Below are 21,249 nucleotides of genomic sequence, written 5' to 3'. Positions count from 1 at the left end.
AAAAATTATCAAAAAAATATTCACAAATTGAATCCAACAATATATTTAAAGTTATTCACCATGAACAAAAGAGATTCATTTCAGGGATGCATGGGTGGTTCAGTATTTGTGTGGGTGATGTATATATCACATTAACAAAAGGAAGGACAAACACCGTATCATCACAGTAGATGCCGAAAAGCTTCTTACAAAGTATATCTATTCATGATAAAAATTCTCATGAAAGTAGATTTAGAGAACATATCTCAACAAAATAAAGGCATATATGAAAAACCCATAGCTAACATTATACTCAATGGTGAAAAGGTGAAAGCTTTTCCTCTAAGACCATGAACAAGACAAGGATGTCCACTGTCACCACTTTTATCAACACAGTACTGGAAGTTCTGGCTATAGCAATCAGACAAGAAATAAAAGACATCCAAACTGATAGGGAAGAAGTAGAACTTTCACTACTGACATGATACCATATATAGAAAACCCTAAGCACTCCACCAACAAACTATCAGAACTGATAAATGAAATCAGTAGTCACAGAATACATAATATACAGAAATCTGTTGTATTTCTCTATACTAATAATGAGAAAGCAGAAAGAAATTAAGGCAACAATCTCACTTAGATTTGCACCAAAAATAGTAAAATATATTGGAATAAATTTAACCAAGGAGGTGAAAGACTGGTACTCTGAAAACTATAAAGCACTAATGAAAGAAATTGAAGACAACACAAATGGAAAGATATGCCATGTTCATGGATGGAAGATCCAATATTATTAAGATATCCATACGCCCCAAGCAATCTAGAGGTAAAGATTTAATGCAAATTCCTATCAAAATACCAACAGCATCTTTCACTGGTCTAGAAAAAAATAGTCCTAAAATTTATAAATGGAACCACAAAGGGCCCCAAATAGCCAAAGCAATCCTGAAAGAACAAAGCTGGAAGTTATTACAATCTTAGATTTCAAGATATATCACAAAGCTGTAGTAAACAAAACAGTATGGTACTGGCGTAATAAAAATAGACACATAAATCAGTAGAACAGAGAATACAGAGCTCAAATAAACCCACTAATAATCTTCAGGGAAATGCAAAGCTAAACCTTAATCTATAATAAAGGAGACTATATTATGCAATAGAGAAAAGACAGTCTCTCCAATGAATGGTGGAAAAACCACACAGCAACATGCAAAAGACTCAAACTGGACCACTTCCTTACACCATACACCAAAAGAAATTCAAAAGGGAATAAAGATCTAAATGTGAGAAATCAAACCATAAAACTCCTGGAAGAAAAGAAAAGTGGTAATTTGACATCAGCCATAGTAACAATTTTCTAGATAGGTATCCTGTGGCAAGCGAAACAAAACCAAAATTAAACGATTGAGACTATGCCAAAACAAAAAGCTTTTGCTCAGTGAACAAAACTACCAATGAAACAAACAGGAAACCTACTGAAGAGAAGAAAATATTGGTAAATGATATATGTAATAAGGGTTTCATTTTAAAAATACATAAAGAACTTAAAAAACTCAATACCAAAAAAAATCCAATTAAAAAATGGGCAGAGGACCTGAATAGACATTTTCCAAAGAAGACATTCAAATGGCTAAGAGACCCATGCAAACTATGGTCAACACTAATAATCTTCAGGGAAATGCAAAGCTAAATCATGATTGGATATCACCTATCAGAATGGCTGGAATCAAAAACACAAAAAAATAACAAGTTGTTAGCAAGGATGTGGAGAATAAAGGACCCCAATGCACTGTTGGTGAAAATGTAAATTGGTGTAGCCACTGCGGAAGACAGTGTGGAGGTTCCTCAAAAAATTAAAATTAGAATTACCATATGATCCACTAGTGGGAATTTACTCAAAGAAAATGAAAACACGAACTTGAAAAGATGTATACACTCCTATACTTATTTATCTAGCATTATTTATAATAGCCAAGGCATAGAAGCAACCCAAGTGTCCACTGATAAATGAATGGATAAAAAAGATGTGGTATATGTAGACACAATAAAATATTACTGAGCCATAAAAAATGATAGTGTCATTTGTAACAACATGAATGAAACTAGAGAATATAAGGCAGAGTTAAAAAAAAAAAGGCAGAGAAAGATAATACCATGATTTAACTCATTTGCAGAATTTAAAAAACAAATGAACAAAGAAAAATAGATTAAAAAAAAAACCCTAAACTCTTAAATACAGAGAATAAGTGGTAGTTGCAATAAGGGAGGTAGGTTGGGGTATGTATGAAATAAAGAGAATTAAGACTACACTTGTCTTGATGAGCACAGAGTAATGTACAGAACTGTTGAATTATTATAGACTGTATACCTGAAACTAATATAACACTGTATCTTAATTATACTTCAATAAACATAAAAATTGACTGTAAGGATGGTCACAAAACTCTGTACTGAAACTGCCAAATTACATACTTTAAATAGGTGAATTGTATGATAGGTAAATTTTATCTCAATGAAGATAAGTATGTATATATTATGTGCATATCAGTACATCTACATCTTTATATTATAGGCCTTAGGGATCTGTGAATTACCTCAAATTACATGCAAAATTTACCTTGTATTTTATTGGGGAGAGAATCTACTGCTTTCATAATATTCTTAAGAATGCTTTTTAAACAAATCCTCAAAAATGTTGAGTCACTACTCTAGAGAATACAAGCCATATTAGTAATACCTGTTGCACTGAAAAAAGGTAAAAAAAACCCAAAACTATGAATTTATTAAATCAAAACATTTTTTGGTTAAAGTTGTGACAAAAAGAATGTTTATATAAACTACACAGTTCTCTACCTTAATTCTTTTATCCATAAAAATAAACAGACAAATCCTCAAATTCTATTTTTAGAGACATTATCTTAAATATGGAATCGCTTGACTCACTTCAGTACACAATGTGCCAAGCACTATGTCTAGGTGCTGAATAAAGAAAATAACCCTGACCTCATGATACTTTCATTCCCATTTGGGAGGGGCAGGCCCTTTACATTTAAAATAATGTAAAATTTTGTATCTTGAATGTATCATAGATAAGCTGCTATATAACTATCACCACTTCAGATAGCTGTGAAATTAGGTGATTAGTTGTTACATAACCTTCTAATTTCTGTAAGTCTAATTACATGAAATAGAAGTTGGGGTTTTGATTTTTTACTTTGCCTTTCTGTTTGGAGTGTAACTACCGTAGTGTAAATGATGGAAAATAATTGCATATGTTAAAAAATAAATAAATAAACAGAATTCCCCCAATAAATAAATAAATAAATAAAATGAAATAATGTAAACTTTATGCAGGAACAAAACCTACTGTTATTATACCTTGATACTCTGGACTCACAGCAACAAAACAAAGTGGTATTTTCAAGTACTGCAAGAAATCCAAGATGGACTTAAATAATAAGTGAATCAAAACTAATCTTAACTGTCTTCCCTTTCAACATTGATTTTGTTTCAAAGAAGAATTGGTTATGCAATTCCCCTCAAGAGGGAAGAAGTCTTTAAAAGCAGGAACTCTATTTCATACATATTTGTATGCGGCACGGCACATAACTTGCAATAGTTACGCTCAAGCTGGATTCATACACAGTGATGTATGACAGTTGAGACCAGGAATGAACAATTCTGCAAGCTGTTTTATCATTGATCTACGGTTAATAAAAAAAATCTTTTAAACTACATTTAACCATAAACACAAAAACACACACAGCAACGTATGCTTCAGGTACAAAAGACTGACAACCTTCATTTTAAAGTCTATTTTGTTTGATGTAAGCATTGCTACCCTGGCTTTTCTTTTCACTTCCACCTGCACAGTGTGTGTTCTCTCCAATCCTTTACTTTTAGTATGTATATGCCTGTAGCTCTGAGGGGAGTCTTTTGTAGGCAGCATAGAGATGGGAGTTGTTTTTTCTTAAAGCCATTTAGTCACCCTACGTCTACTGTAGAATTTACTACATTTACTTTTAAATTAATTATTGATAAGTATGTACTTATTGCCATTTTGTTAACTGCTTTTTTGGCTGTTTTTGTAGTTTTCCCCTGTTCTTTTCTTCTCTTGCTCTCTTCCCTGTTGTTCGATGGCTTTAGCATTATACTTGGATTCCTTTCTCTGTTTTGCGTATCTGTTGTAGGTTTTTAATTTCTGGTTATCAGATTCATATAGATCTTATATATAAGCAGTCTTTATTAAATTGATGGCTGCTTAAGTTTGAACATGGTCTAAAAACACTAAATTTTTACGCCCTTCTCCACATTCATGTATATGATGTCATATTTTATTTGTCCTATATTTTCATTTTGTGTTTCCCTTTGTGATTTTTCTAGGTGTCACTGATTTACTACTTTGGTGTTTTCACCGCCATACTGGCTCTATAAATGATTAATTTACTACATGTTTGCTTTTGGTGAGTTTTTTTCCTTTTATAATTTTCTAATAGTTATGATCTTTTCTTTCAAGTTAAAGAATTCCCTTTAACATTTTCTGGTAAGACTGGCTTAGTGGTGATGAATTCCTTAACTTTTGTTTCTCTGGAAAGTCCTTTATGTTTCCTTCTATTCTAAATGATAACCTTACCCAGTATTCCTGGTTGTGCACTTTTTCCTTTCAGCACTTTAAACATATCATGCCACTCCCTTCTGGCCTTCAAAGTTTCTGCCAAAATAAATCAGTTGATAGCCTTAAGGTGTTTCCCTTGTTTGATACTGTTTTCTCCTGTTCCTTTTAAATTTTTCTATTTATTACATTTTGTCATTTTAATTATGTGTTTTGGTGTGGACCTCTTTGGATTAATCTTGTTAGGGGCTCTCTGCTTTTGCTGGATCTGCATTTCTGTTTCCCTCCTCAGATTAGTATTTAGCTATTTGTTCTTCTGATAGGCTTCTGCTCCCTTCTCTCTCAAATAAAGCAAAGGTTAGCAGAGAAAAAGGAAGAAATTGGCAATAATATAATAATAGTAGGGGACTTTAACACCCTACTAACATCAATAGACCATTCATCCACAGAATATCAATAAAGAAAACAATGCTTTTGAAGGACACATTAGACCAGAAAGACCCAATGAATACAGGACATTTTATCCAAAAAGACCAGTATACAAACTCTTTTCAAGTGCATATGAAACATTCTCCAGGATACACCGCATTGTTAGGCCACGAAACAAGGCTCAATAAATTTAAAAAGACTGAAATCATACCAACCATCTTTTCTGACCACAATGGTATGAAACTAGAAGTCAATTACAAGAAAAAATCTGGAAACAACACTAATATACTGATGCTAAACAACATGATACTATACAATGCCTGGGTCAACCAAGAAGTCAAAGAGAATATAAAAAAATACACGGAGACAAATAAAAATGAAAACACAACAGTCCGAAATCTCTGGGATGCAGTAAAGAAGGCAGTTGGAAGAGGGAAGCTTATGTGACAATAATTACTACCATACAGAAAAAAAAATCAAATGAGCATATGAATCAGTTAGTACTGTGTCTGGCACATATTAACCCCACTCACTTGTTTCTGGTAATTAACTTCTCCCCTGGAACTACAAATCACTGTGTGTAGGCAGCATTTGATTTTTTCTTTTATATTTAGCTAAAAATTGTCTAAATATTTATATATAATTAAAGAGTTCATACAGTTTAGACACAGATAACAATAGGTAGAACATGAAAAGCAAAATCTTCTGCAAATAGCTGAGAAATGAGGTAGGACATTTTGTAGAAGTTTCATCAGCAGGGAGCTATGGTATTTTAGTGAAAAGATGGCCAGATCTAGGGACTAGAAATTAAGTTATGCTTCCTCAATGATTTTTAATGAAAATAGAATTACCTATACATATCAGAAATCTAGGATATATCACTTTTGAATTTTTCATCCAATATATAATAAATGCAAATTCCAGCTCTCAAGTATTTTTTTTCCCCATATTTTATTTGAAAGTGGCTTAGATGAGTACTTTTCAAAGTGTGGTAAAGAACCAGTTTTCTCCCAATCCATTGCTGGCTGATCTAATAAATCATGTACATAGTGTAGGAGTTTCAAAATGCTATAAAAAGGTCTAAATGCTTACTTTCATATGTGTTTATCTCAAGTTTTCTTAACAAAGAATTTGTGAATGGCTCACAAATCACACTTTGAACACCAATGGCTTAGATCATAAATACAAATACATCATTTTTCATATTGGATCAAGGTAACTTTATACACTGCCTCTTCTTCAGAAATGTAGTTGCACTTGGCAAAAAATGTACATATTCAATAACAAAACAGGGTTTTTTAACGCCCCCCCCCCCCACCAGCTCACAAAAGGCAATAGGGGACAGGGTCTCCAAGCACAGGATTAAAGTCAAGAAGGCTGGGAATCCAAATCCTAGTTAACACTTACCTGTATGACCTTGGGCAAGAAGCCAAACTTCAATTTCCTCATTTACAAACCAAGATGGTAATACCTAACTCAATGGTTGCCAAGATCAAATAAAGCACACATTAACTCTATCAGAGTGCCTGGCACATAGAAAATACTCTAAAAACTTATTGCCACCATTATCACCAATAAAAATAAACAAGTACTAAGAAGCAAGTATGCCAGTTATAAGGACAAGTAAATTATAATTAAGAGCCAGATATGGCTCTGAACTTATTGTTAGGAAAATGGAAAACTGAAGGCTCTCACTAAATTATATCCAGTTGTCTCATGACTGCAAATGAAAATGTGTCATTGACAGGGTGCCTCGGTAGTTCAGTTGGTTAAGCGTCAGACTCACCCCATGTCATGATTCAGGGTTTTGGGTTTGAACTTTGCTATCAGTAGGGAGCCTGCTTTGGATCCTCTGTCCCCCTCTTTCCCTGCATCTCCCCTGCTCATACTCTCTCAAGAAAAAAGCACTTTTAAAAAAGATGTCATTGCCAAACGTGTAGAATTTCTTTTACTATTTTTATTGAACTGCACATATCTAACATAGCTACTGAGTTCTGACTAATGTATACATCCATAAAACCATCACCACAATAAAAAGTCCTCACCAGCGTTAACACACAAAACATTTACATCACTCTAAACAAGAAACCTACCAATTCTACCTCCTCTATCAAATGAGGTTTTTTTGTTTGAAATTAAAACAAAACAAAACAAAAAACAAAGCCCAAAACCTATTCCTGGTAGTACAATAACAATTTAATATAATTAGAAAACTTGAAAAAGTAAAAATCACTAAATAAAAATAAAAATTGTGGTTTGTTTGTTCTTAAAGTGATACAGGTAAAGTCAGAATGGCATCTATAATTTTTCTTTCAACATGGAATTGCTGAATCACTATATTGTATACCTGTAATTAATATAATACTAAAAAAATAAAGTTACACTTAATAAAAACTTTTTTCTTTCAGGAGCTATTAAGAAGTTCTTGAATTTATAATCCTATCACTTGACAATTCAGCTGTTCTTTCAAACTTATAACTCATATAAACTGGACCTGAACTGTCATAAAGCATGATTCAGTGCAGTGTTTTTGTCTCAAACATAAAAATGAAACAAAATAGCTGTTTATAAAACAAAGGCCTAGATTTCTCTAGGCATCTTAAGGCCTAGGAAAATTATCAGGGAAGTATATATATTTATGTTTTCACACTTTAAAGTGATAAAGCAAAATTCAAGAAACAAAACATTCCAACAAACCATCTAAATCTTAAAAGATTTTGTTTAAATGGTTATTAAAAATGCGTAGACCTATTTTCACAAAATAACCACACAAGGATACTTTGGCTGATTTGCTTGCTACTAGCTAAGCTCCTGGCTTCCCTCTCTCCTTTGCCATGAAAAGTTAAGGGAGGGCTGAAAACACAGAGAACCATTCAGTATCAGCCAATTCTACAGAGATGTCTGGGGACTGTCCAAGAGTCTTATCACATTCCAAGTATGTAAATGAATATATTACTGGAAGTGTCATGTAATTCAGGGGGGAAAACTCTACTTGTTGATTGTGAATGAAAAAGTACTTTTAAAACTGCTATACACGCTCTTTCCAAACTGTTTTTACTAAATGAAAAATTACCATTTGATAACTATTACCATCTAATGAAAGAGACAATTATTAACAAATCTATTTTATTTTAGTCAAAAGTTCTGGGTTCCAATATTGATACACTAATACTCTTTAACGAATAATTTATTTAATCAACTCATAAAGCTAGTTATTCCAGAAAATTGGAAACTTCCTGGGAGGGCTAAGAATATGGAAGGAAGAAAAGGCCTACCAGGTATTTCATGAATCAGTTTACATACCCACAAGAACCCTAATGTTCTGTTTGTCCTCTCATCTGACCCAATCTCAAACCTTCAAATGGTATACACTCTAAGAAACTCCAAATATGTGATCAACAGATCTTTAGCTTCTCTCTGCATGTCTGGCTGCCTCCTAACTACCTTCTCAGAAGGACTTCCTCTGATGTAGCAGTAAATTTACTTGCCTGACACAATTACCCACACCTTCTATTCTTTTCAAAACTCTAATACCACGTCCTTCCATTGTTGCTAAAGACCAAACTTCCAATTTAAGAAAACAGAAGCAAAAGGAATGCTTATATTCCCTTCAACAAATTTGCAAGCCTATCTCCACTTATATCCATATTCTCTACTTTCCTTCCTGTTCTGAGGAAGGACAGGACCCTCCACCATTAAAGACCTACTCTTTTGCTCTAGACCCCGTCTCCTGTTACCTCTCAAGAATTTCCCTTAAGTGTCTTATTGGTTTACATTTCTTCAGCACCAATTTCTCTTCCTGTGCAGATCATTCTCTATCAGCCTATAGACAAAGTCCTGGAATCTCCCTTAGTGAGAAACTAAAATCCATAGCTTCCTCTTGACTTTCACAGACATTTTGGCTATCGACCCATTTCTCTGTCCTCTCTCATTACAAAACTTTCTGAAAGATTTTTCTATACTCATTATTTCATTTCCTTAACTCTTCACTCTTTGGCCTACTCAAAAATGCCTTTTGACACTGACCTCCAAGGAAACCACCCATATAAGAGTCACCAGTAAACTGCTCTAGGCAAAACCAATGGTCATTTCTCCTGCCCCTCATCTTAATTTCTCCACAGTATTCAATACTTGGTTTTTGGTGACCAAGAGTCTTCATTTTCAAGGTATGTTCTGAATTCTCTAACCAGTCTTTTTCATTCTATGTCACCTCCTCTTCTCTATTCAGATTTTATTTATTTTTAAAATTTTTTAATGTTTATTTTTGAGAAAGAGACAAAGTGTGAGTAGGGAAGAAACAGAGAGATGAGGGACACAGAATCAGAAGCAGGCTCCCCACTCTGAGCTGTCAGCACAGAGCTAGAAGTGGGCCTTGAACCCATGAACCCTGAGATAATGACATGAGCCAAAGTTGGACACTTAACCAACTGAGCCACCCAAGCACCCCTATTCAATTTTTATTTTATTATTATTTTGTAAATGTAGAAGTGCTTCAAGGCTCAATCAGGAACTCCCATTTCTTCTTCTCTCAAGTTATCTCTTCTAGTCCTATAGCTTCAAATAGCATTTGTTAACAAACATATCCTAAATGTATAAACCACCACTTTTCCTTTTCTATTATTCTAGTTAAATTCTACTCCACTACACTACTGAATCCTGCTTCTATTCTTAAGCCCTTATAATCTATCCTCCACAGAAAAGATATAGATCTTTTAAAATCATACCGAGTCATTATGGGAATATCTACACTAAATACACCAGCTTTTTTTGCACTATAGGGCGTTTTGGATTTGCTATTCGCTGTATCCAAAACCTCAAAGGTCAACTTTTTGTGTGGCAAATTCCTTCCCATCTTCCAAGTAATATCAAACCCTCAGAAAAGCCTTTTCTGAACAGTTGACCTCAAGTGGCCTATGCCAAGCCCACAATATGAACGTTTATTCTAGAATATATTATTTCCTTCCTAGCACTATTTCAGTCTGAAATTTCCTATTATCAGCTTGTTTCTTGTCTACATTCGCTTAATGGAATGCAAATGCCATGAGGTCGGAAGCAGTCCCATAAAATGTCTGATACACAGTAAGCCTTCAAATGTTTTGAATAAATGAATCTATAAATGTGAATACTGCTCACAAACCATTTTGCTTTTTTTTCCTGAGAAATTTGGAGAAAAGAGCAAAACTATAGTTCTATTTTTTTAACCAGTATAATCACACTTGACTTCACTCCCTTCAGACAGACTATCTTTAATATGGTCATATTAAAGTACTTAATACTTAAAAAAAGTTAATTCTCGAAAGAAGAAAAAAAAATTAATTCTCCTAAAAACACCTACATTAAATGTGCTCATTCTAGTTACATTAAAAAAATTAACTCTGGGGTGCCTTAAGACTATTCCTTTTGTATTATTCAGTTAAGCGTCCGACTTCGGCTCAGGTCATGATCTCAGTCCGTGGGTTCAAGCCCCACATTAGACTCTGTGCTGACAGCTCAGAGCATGAAGCCTGCTTCAGATTCTGTGTGTCTCTCTGCTCCTCCTCCATTCATGCTCTGTCTCTCTCTGTCTCTCAAAAACAAATAAAAGTTAAAAACAAATTAAAAAAAAAATTAGCTCAGATTTAGCATCCTTATTTAGCATAACTACTTAAATTGTGAAAGGAAATCTATTAAATATGATATTCCCAGAGGTCAAATCTTTTAAAATCAATTAGATGCAAATCTCTAGTTGGAGAAAATTCTGACACTTTTACTGTACTTTAGGTATATATTTATGTTTTCACTTTTGATCTCAATGAAAATCATAAAAATAAAATCTAAGATACAAAAAATAAAAAATCTTCTAATTCTAGCAAGATGACAAACAGCAAATTTTATTTACTTGGAAGAAAGTAAAACTAATCAACATATAAAAGCTTATCTGTTATAAATAGTCTTAATTCTATAAAAATTATTATAAAATTCCTTCCAGCTTTAAGCTCTGATTTTTTTGTGTGACATATAAACACCATGGAGAAAAGTAATTTGAAAATAGAACCGTGTGAGCACATATTACAAGCTAAAATAATTGGTTAATAGGTAGTTAAGATTCTTTTGTAAGCATCAAATAGTTAATAGCTATAATAATGAAACTAAACATATGCCCTTGAGTTGAAGATAACATCCTGCTCCCATAGTATAGCAGCCTAATAAACACTGCCTGTACATTATTCAAGATGATGATGATGATTAATAGTAGTTCACACTGACTTTGTTATCACTCTGTGGCAGGCACCATGCTAAGCTCTTTTACATAAATTATCTCATGTAATCTTCACAAACAATCCATGAGGTAGGTTTGCTCACATAGCTATGTACATATGAATGTTCTGGTGTTTGATATTTCACACACAGTTAAGAGGAAGAAGTGGGAAGAACTCAGGCAGGCTGACCACTAGGCCTGGTTCATAATCATTATCTTTTTGAACTTTTCCCCACAACTCTTAATTCTTCTGCCTGACCTATCCTACCTCTCCTCTCTTACCCAATTTTTCAAGAACCTGTTCAAACTATATAGCTTCTCTTGACTCTTCAACTACCCAGTTTTTAGACCCTATTCTTTCTTTTCCTAGTCCACTTATTTTCTTACAACATAATCGCGGTGCTTGGGTGGCTCAGTTGGTTAAGCATCTGACACTTGACTTCAGCTCAGGTCATGATCTCATGGTTCATGGGATCAATCCCTACATCGGGCTCTGTGCTGATGGTGTGGAGCCTGTTTGGAATTCTCTCTCTTCCCTCTCTCTCTCTCTCTCTCTCTGCTTCTTGCCCCACTTTGCATGTTCTCTCTCAAAAAATATAAACATTTAAAAACACCATAATAATGTAAGTATATATACTTCTGTTGTTTCTTCTAGACGCCTACTTAAGGACAAGGATGAAAGCTGAACACTGAATACTCCAAGCCCATATCACTGCTCAATACTGAAAGTGTGTAGGTTACAGTATAAGGCAAAATAATTATAAATTCTGATATTAAAGGATTTTGTTTGGTTATCTGTAAAACAGTGATTCTATTTCAATAAATTACCACAGTGGAAGGGGCACTATACACAGTACGTACAGGAACACAATCTACTCCCCTGAGAAAACAATTTCAAAAAAGGAAAAATATGCTTGCATGTGGGATTAATCCTGAAGAGGTATTACAGGATGGGTTGTACATCTTCAAACAGATTTATAGGTGTGGTTGTCCTAAAATTAAGGATGCCCAAAACTGATGTGAAGATCCCTGTTGAATTAGGGGCATGTTTTAGACTATAAATTTTTTTTTATAAAGCACCGAAGGGATGCCTTACAAGACCAGTAACGACAAGTTTTGTTTTTTTCTTGGGAAAGGGAGATGTAATTCATGAAGGCTGCTATGAGGGGACAAAGTAATAGATCAGAAAACAAATATTTCAAAGAAGTTGCCCACATTTTTATAAAACCTATGGACATCACTGATGGTTCAATTATATATTCTGATTTAGTTGTATCATATTTGTATTAACCACATCTATAGAAAGAATTAATTGTGTGAATAATCTAAAACTGAGAATATCAAACAACTAAATTTTAACTTTGGGACTTATCATGCTCTTTTTCCAACATATCTTTTTAATGTTTAGCATTTGCTAATATTACAGTCTATATGATTTCCCTGTGTATACACTGATTGAACTTGGCACTGGGAAATGAAAGAAACTTTTTAGGTGGTGACAGTAAGTTGGCCTGAGAGTAAATATCAGCATAACACACTTAAAGAAAAGCTAAACTATCTAGATTGACCATATTCTGGTTTTGTTTTTGATTAGAAGAAAATACTACCTTTTTATACACAGAAGATAAAATGTGAGATAATGATAAGTAACAATGAGGGGGTAGCTATTCAGAAGAATTAAAAAGAACGAGAATCAGAATCACAAGATAGAGGATAACTCTAACATTAGCTATCCCACAAAGTAGCTTTTCAAGTTTATTTACATCACTGTTCAGAAAGTATCCTTCTCAAAATAAATATACTCATTTGTAACTAAGTATTACTTTTCATTTAACAATGACAAATAATGAGTTTGCTTAACGTTTGAAAGAAACATACATACCATTAACCAAAGCAAACTACTCAAAAAAAAAGCAAAAATAAATTATAGTACACTTAAACCCACCATATTAAGTTAAACAATTATTTCTGAGAAAATTAAATGTTTTTTAAAATCAGTAAAAAAAGTTCTCAGAATTTTTAAAATTAATAACCAAAATATTAATTATTCAATTTAAAAATGAAGACTGGTTGCTAAATGAACATAAATATGCTACATTATATATACTGAACTGTACAAGTGTTTCTGCACTTCCCAGTGTGCCAGTGTATTTAACTATATATCTGTAAACAAATGTTTATAGTATTAACTATATATCTGTAAACAAATGGCCTGTGAAAAAAGATGTAATTTTTTCCCAACAAAATAAAAAGTCCCATGCAGTGTTTTCATAAATTTTATTAAAGGTGTTCTAAAAGTAAAATCGTGAGGAAAACACACATACACAAAGATGCAAATTCTACCATGCCTATGCATCTAAAGAATGAGATTAAAATATTACATGAGCAGGAAAAAAGTCAACATTTTAGCTGAGTAATTTTACATAAAGGGATATCAAAAAAGGTTTCATACTGGACACAAGCCACACATGCATCTGTGCACATCGATTTAGTCAAAGCTATAAAAGAATGGTAGTAAGTAGCACTGCAAGGATTAAATCTCTTGATGGGCAAAGGAAAGTGACTACAATTAATTCTGAAGAGATTAAGATATTTCACAGAGAAAAACAGGGGAACTACCTGTAGCAGTCCTGCCTCTGCTTCCACACCTCTTCCAATGTTCATCTCATGTCATGTTTTAAGGTTAAGATGAAAATAGAACAACAGTATTAATATAATGAAAGAACAAAAGAACACTGCAGAAGTGTTACTTGGGAAGAGAGAGATTAGCTCTAGATATTTTGGTAGATTCTGAAGTACCTAACATAATCAGAACCAAAATATAGCACTGCTTATTTTAAGCTGAATAAAACCTTTTATTCAGAGTCTCTTTACAAAAACTGGGTATCCTCCAAAACATTGATAAACTCTCAACTGTTATCATTATTATTATACCTCTCCTAACTTTGTTTCACACTTTAGTCTTAAAATTTTTTAGGATATCACTCCAATACAAGAAATATAACCTGTCAAGTACTACTACCATTACTCTGAGTTCTATGTTTTCACTTCATTACTGAAGTAAACAGCACTGTCAATTTCCCAAACACACAAGCTTGCTCTTTGGCCTTATCTCCTATTCTTATATCAAATATATAAATTCACCTGCCCACCCCTAAAGTTGACTGTGGTAGATATTATCTTTCAAAATGATCTTTTAACTATAGCTCCTGAATAGTTTCTGCCCAGACTATTACAAGAGCCTTCTATTTTCACGATCTTCAGCTTTCTAAGTGCCAATTAATTTTACACAGCAAAAAACTGTGCATATTACTCCCTGCTGGAAGCTCCAAAAGTAAACTTCAGGTCAACAAAAAGCACTTTAGCCCAGTATTTACTTATAACACCTAAGAAGTACTCTTATCATTGCTCTAACTGTAAAATGAAGCGGAGCAGAGTGGCGCAGCAGAAGCGTGCTGGGCCCATAACTGTAAAATGACTATTGAATACTGAAAATGAACCAAGAGTTGAGGGGGAGGGGGAAAGGTAAGGGAGATGGTGGTAATGGAGGAGGGCACTTGTGGGGAAAAGCACTGGGTGTTATATGGAAACCAACTTGACAATAAACTATTAAAAAAAAGATTAAAAAAAAGAAATGAAACACAAACTCTTATTAATCTTTTGACTCAGTATTTTCATAAAACACACCCATTCATTCAATCTTAAAATTCATATTTCTATCCTAGCTAAGCAAAATTTGACAAAATTTCTTTGCTTGACCAAACTTTAGAAAAACTTCTGAACCTTCTCCCAGGCCCACCTGTGCACTTGTAAAATGTAGTTTTAGCAAGGAACTTGCGACGTCAGCTTAACCAGAATCTCCCACCTTCAGTGTCTCATCATCCTCCATTATCTGGACACCCCAGCCTATCTTCAGCAAGAATCCTGTTAGGTCCATTTAGTCAGAATCTCCCTTTACCCCTGATGTTTCCTCTTAGTGTAATTTTCCATATTCTCACTCTTATCCTGCTCCTTGGCTATAAAGGCCGACTGGCTGTTGGGAGGAGGCCATCAAGGTGTGACTGCCGGTTGACCCATGAGCTGGACCCAGGCAACTGGAGGCTCCCCACTTCTTCTCCTGTCCTTACAATGTGTGTTCTGTGTGCCTTTCCTGCTTCCAGAAGCTGATCTAAGCCCTGAGACAGAAATATGGTGTGGGGCTACCTGAACTGGGACCATGACTGAAACCAGTTAAGGCCTCTATATAAACTTTTAAGATTCTGGAAGATGAGTAAGTGTAGAGATCTATTTGTGTTAAGGCCACACAAGACAAGCCCTATATGTAAATTCCCTCACTTATTAAACTTGCCACTTACAAATCTGGAATGGTCGCCCTCTTTGTTCTGTCTCTCCCTTCCCTCCATAGACAGGGTTGGGTTTCAGATTTTAGATACTGGTTCTGAGAAGTTACAAACCAACACTTGCCTATGCTGTATTCAGAGTAGAGGCCAATCTCTCTTCCACTGTCATGGTCCGTTGCAGTGGTCCCTACATCTATCATGATGATCCTTAATAAAGTTGGCCTTATCATCTTAACAAGCATCAATACATATATTTTTTTAAACACTAGCCAACTGTACAAGACTGGCTGCCGCCCACCTCAGTGCCTTTATACTGAGTATGCCCCATTCCCCCTTTCATCACTTAAAATTTTTCTATCAAACTATATTCAAAATGCTATGACTGTCCGATACTTTTTTTTTTTTTTTAAAGTAAGCTCTGTGCCCAAGATGGGGCTTGAATTCACGACCCCAAAATCAACAGTTGCATACTCTACCAACTGAGCAAGTACATCTTATGATTCAACCCTTTTAGGTTCATTCTTTAATCAGTCCCTTTTTCAATATTTAGACACATGGCTTTCATTACAGGATAGCATTCTTTTAAATGTCTAATTATTTTGAGAGAGCATGCATGAGCAGGGGAGGGGCTGAGAGAGAAATTCTAAATAATTTGACTACTTCAGATACTTTACATAAGTGGAACCATAAAGTATTTTGTCTTTTTTGTGACTGGTTTATTTCACCTAACATACTGTCCTTAAGCTTTACCCATGTTGTAGCATGTGAGAGGATTTCCTTCCTTTTTAGGTTAAATTTTATTCTATTATAGGTGTGTATTTATCTATTCACCTGTTCAGAGACACACTGTTTCTACCTCTAGGCTATTGTAAGTAGTGCTGCTATGAACTTGAGTGTGCAAATATCTTCAGGATCCTGTTTTCTACTCTTTTGAATACATACTCAGGAGTGGGAATGCTGAACCATACGGTAGTTCTGTTTTTAATAGGAACCACCATACTGTTTTCCATAGCAGCTGCACCACTTGACACTTTTTTCCTTTAAAGTCATTGTATTTTATTTTTAAATTTAAATCTACATTAGTTAACATATAGTGTAACAATAATTTCATGAATAGAATTTAGTGATTCATCACTTACAGTTAACACCCAGTGCTCATCCCAATAAGTGTCCTCCTTAATGCCCCTCGCCCATCTAGCCCCTGCCCCAACTAACACTCTGCCAGCAATCCTCAGTAAGTTCTATTTTTGAGTCTCTTATGGTCTGTCTCCCTGTTTTTATACTACTTTTGCTTCCCTTTCCTTATGTTCATCTGTAAATTCCATGAGTGAAACCATGTGATATTTGTTTCTCTTACTTTGCTTAGCATAATATTCTAGTTCCATCCATATTCTGCAATGGCAAGATTTCATTCTTTTTGATTGCTGAGTAATATTCCATCACACACACACACACACACACACACACACACACACACACACACACTACACCTTTATCCATTCATCAGTCAAGGGACACTTTGGCTATTGTTGGTAGTTCTGCCGTACATGCTGTTGTGCATGTGCCTCTTTGAATAAGCACTCCTGTATCCCTTGGATAAAATACCTAGTAGTGCAATTGCTGGGTGGAAGGGTACTTCTATTCTTAATTTTTTGAGGAAACTCTATACTATTTTCCAGAGTGGCTGCACCAGTTTGTATTCCCATCCGCAGTGCAAAAGGGTTCCTCTTTCACCACATCCTCACCAAACATCTGTTGTTGCTTGAGCTGTTAATTTTAACCATTTTGATTGGTGTAGGATGGTATCTTACTGTGGTTTTGATTTGTATTTCCTTGATGATGAGCAATGTTGAGCATTTTTCCATATATCTGTTAGCCATCTAGATGTCTTCTTTGGAAAAGTGTCTATTTGCGTCTTTTGCCAATTTCTTCACTGAATTATTTATTTTTTGAATCCTAAGTTTGGTAAATTCTTCATGGATTTTGGATGCTAACCCTTTATCTGAAATGTCATTTGCAAATATCTTTACCCGTTCTGTCAGTTGCCTTTTAGTTTTGCTGTTTCCTTTGCTGTGCAGCTTTTTATCTTGATATGGTCCCAATAGTTCATTTTTTTTGCTTTTATTTCTCTTGCCTTCAGAAACACATCAGGTAAGAAGTTGCTGCAAGCAAGATCAGAGAGGTTGCTGCCTGTTTTCTCCTCTAGGATCTTGATGGCTATTTTACATTTAGTCTTTGATCCATTTTAAGTTTATTTTTGTGTATGGTAAGACAATGCCCCAGGTTCATTCTTCTGCATGTTGCTGTCCAGTCCTCCCAGCATCATTTGCTAAAGAGACTGTCTTTTTTTTCCATTGGATACTCACACATTTGTGCGTCTGTTTCTGGGTTCTCTATTTCATTGGTCTACGTGTCTGTTTTCATGTCAGTACCATACTGTCTTGATGATTAGAGTTTTGTAATAAAGCTTGAAGTCTAGAACTGTTATGCCTTCAGCTTCGGTTCTCTTTTGCAGGATTGCATTAGCTATTTGGATCCATACAAATGTTAGGATTGTTTGTTCTCACTCTGTGACGAATGCTGGTGTTATTTAGAAAGGGATTGCCCATTATACATTTCCACAAACATTGCAGAAGGCTTCTAATTTCTCCACATCCTCGCCAACATGTTTCAGTTTTTTGATAGTAGCCATTCGAATGGGTGTGAGGTGGTATCTCATGGTAGTTTTGACTTGCATTTCTCTAATTAATTATGCTAAAAATCTTTTCATATGCTTTGGCCATTTATATATAATATTTGGAAAAATGTCTATTTAAGTCTTTCCCATTTTTTAATTGGGTTGTTTTTCTGTTGCTGGGTTGTAATTCTTTATACATTCATGTGGTAGCTAGCTTCCAGGATGACCTCCAATGATCCTCAACTCCTGATATTCACACTGTTGTATGAATGTAATGAGGACACTTCAAGCAGCCCTCTGGTGAGAAACTCAGGCCTCCCCAACAGCCTGAAACTGTAAGGCTGAACCAAACAGACGCCATGACAGGCTTTGTTTCCCCTCTAAACTAGAAGGCCTAAGGTCAGTGGCTCCAAAACCATTAGGCCTTGTACATTACCCGGGGCAAAATCAGACCACTTTGCGGTATCCAATCAGGAAAGCCCAGCTACCTCTCCCCACATTCCTAAGGGTAAGGCCTGCAGATGGGAACTTTAGATAAGACCCAGTTACCTAGTGTTAAAGTTAACCCCACAGTCACCAAACAAGACCCTGAACTCTCTCTGTAATTGGTTAATTTCAAAGATACCCTAAATGTTGTAATTGGGTCCGCCAAAAGTAACGAACGCTCTGAACAGTGTGTATGGTTGGAGCTGCTGCCAATACTGTTGTACCATTATGATTGGGTCACTGTACCTATGTCACAATTTCTTGTAACTCCCCCTTCCCAAACCCCATAAAAACCCTACTCAGCCCTTGCTCAGGGCTCTCAGCATGGATCCACTGCGTTGGTGAAGGCTGTGAGACCGAACTTAGGCCCGGCGAGCCTAAGCCGTAATAAAGCTGCCCTTTGCTTTTACATGCGTGACTCGGTCTCCCTGGCGGTTTCTGGTTTTGGGGTGATATTAAAATCTTGGGCATTTCAAAACAACCTGCTAGTGTGTGAGTGAACAATTTTGGAAAGGGCTCTCCAACCCCATCAAACCTAAAGATAAAAGCAGTTCAGGCCAACATCTGACTGTAACCTCACAAAACTCAAGTCAGAACCTCACAGCCAAACTGCTCCCTCAAATCCCTTCTGAAAGAAACTCTGAGAGATTTGTTTTAAGTCACTACATTTTGGGATAATTTGTCATGTAGCCATAGATGACTAAAAAGCTTATTCTCAAAAAATATTTTCCTTGTTTTCAATTAAAAATTTTTCTAATGTTTATTTATTTTTGAGAGAGACAGAGTGCAAGTGGGAAGGAGATGCAGAATCTGAAGCAGGCTCCAGGCTCTGAACTCAGTCAGCACAGAGCCCAGCGTGGGGCTTGAACTCACGGACTGTAAGATATGACCTGAGCTGAAGTCGGTCGCCTAACCTACTGAGCCACCAGGCCCCAAAACAATTTTTAATTTGAGTACAGCTGACACACAATGTTACATTAGTTTCAGGGGATTTGACTAGTTTGCACATTAAGGTGGGCTCACCACCAACGTAGCCACCACCTATCTCCTATAACACTGCTACAATATTATTGACTATATTCCTCATGGTGTGCCTTTCATTCCAGCGACTCATTCATGCCATAACTGGAAGCCTGTATCTCCACTCCCCTTCACCTCCTGCGACCATCAGTTCTCTGTAGGTCTGACTCTGTTTTTTGTTTGTTCATTCGTTTCCATTCCACATGACTGAAATCATATGATACTAAGTGACTTATTTCACTTAGCATAATACTCGTTAGGTCTAGCCATGTTGTTGAAAAAGCCAAAGTCTACATAATTTTCCATCGTGTATGTATTATACACCACATCTTCCTTATCCAATTATCTATCAGTGGACACTTAGGTTGCTTCCATATCTTGGCTATTATAAAAAATGCTGCAATAAACATACAGTACATATATCTTTTCAAGTTAATGTTTTCATTTTTTGGGTAAACACCTAGTAGTGTAATTACTAGATCATATGGTATTTATGTTTTTAATTTTTTGAGAGATCTCCATACTGTTTTCCACAGTGGTCATTTCAATTTGCATTCCCATCAGTATTACACAGGTGTTCCTTTTTCTCCATATCCTCACCAACAGTGATTATTTCTTGTCTTTTTAATTTTAGCAATTCTGGCAGATGTAAGGTGATATCTCACTGTGGTTTTGAATGTCTTTCTCTACTGATTACTGACATTGAACATCTTTTTTTGTGTCTATTGGCCATCCGTACATCTTCTCTGAACAACAATCTATTCAGATCCTGTACCCACTTTTTCTTTGGAGTGTTTGGGGGTTATTTGGTGTTGAGTTATATAATTCTTTATATATTTTGGATATTAACCCCTTACTGGATATAAAGCTGTAGGTATGACAATTCTAGATTTCAAGATACACTACAAAGCTCCAGTAATCAAATCACTGCACTCTCGGACCACCCCAAGGCTCCTGCTGCCTCTTCTCCTCAGCCACCGCCACAACCACCATGTACCCCTGGCAGGTACACCAGAACTACCACCAGGACTCGGAGGCCGCCATCAACTGCCAGATCAACCTGGAGCTCTACGCCTCCTACATCTACCTGTCCATGTCTTACTATTTTGACCGTGATGATGTGGCTTTGAAGAATTTTGCCAAATATTTTCGTCACCAATCTCATGAGGAGAGGGAACATGCTAAGAAGCTGATGGAGCTGCAGAACCAACGAGTGCTGGGAGCCGCACCGGGCTTGCTGGATGACACGGTCACAGTAAGGAAATGGTAGACGTAGCACGGCCCCTGCCACAGGGGCGGAAGCTGGCATCTCCTTCTGTAAACGATTGCTCATGTAAAATTAAACCTGTTGCTATTGATTAGACCTCACAATGTTCCAAATCAGACCGATATTCCCCAGAAACCTCATGGGAGGAAGCATGTTCCCACCTCTATGAAGAGGAAGTTAAACAAGACACTGCAGATG

At 35.6% G+C, this 21,249-nt stretch overlaps 1 protein-coding gene and 1 pseudogene across 5 annotated transcripts in view; one reads left to right on the top strand and one right to left on the bottom strand.

Moving 5' to 3' along the window:
* The window catches only part of DOP1A (DOP1 leucine zipper like protein A), a 117,903-nt gene that overhangs the window by 88,883 nt on the left and 7,771 nt on the right, over positions 1 to 21,249 (bottom strand). The gene's annotated exons all lie outside the window — the stretch shown is intronic.
* LOC115295273 overlaps positions 20,776 to 21,249 on the top strand; it is a 1,442-nt pseudogene continuing 968 nt past the window's right edge.

Source organism: Suricata suricatta, chromosome 7, assembly GCF_006229205.1.
Source record: "Suricata suricatta isolate VVHF042 chromosome 7, meerkat_22Aug2017_6uvM2_HiC, whole genome shotgun sequence".
NCBI classification, from domain to species: Eukaryota; Metazoa; Chordata; class Mammalia; order Carnivora; family Herpestidae; genus Suricata; species Suricata suricatta.
The sequence above is the reverse complement of the archived record's forward strand: the minus strand, read 5'-3'. Positions and strand labels throughout refer to the sequence as shown.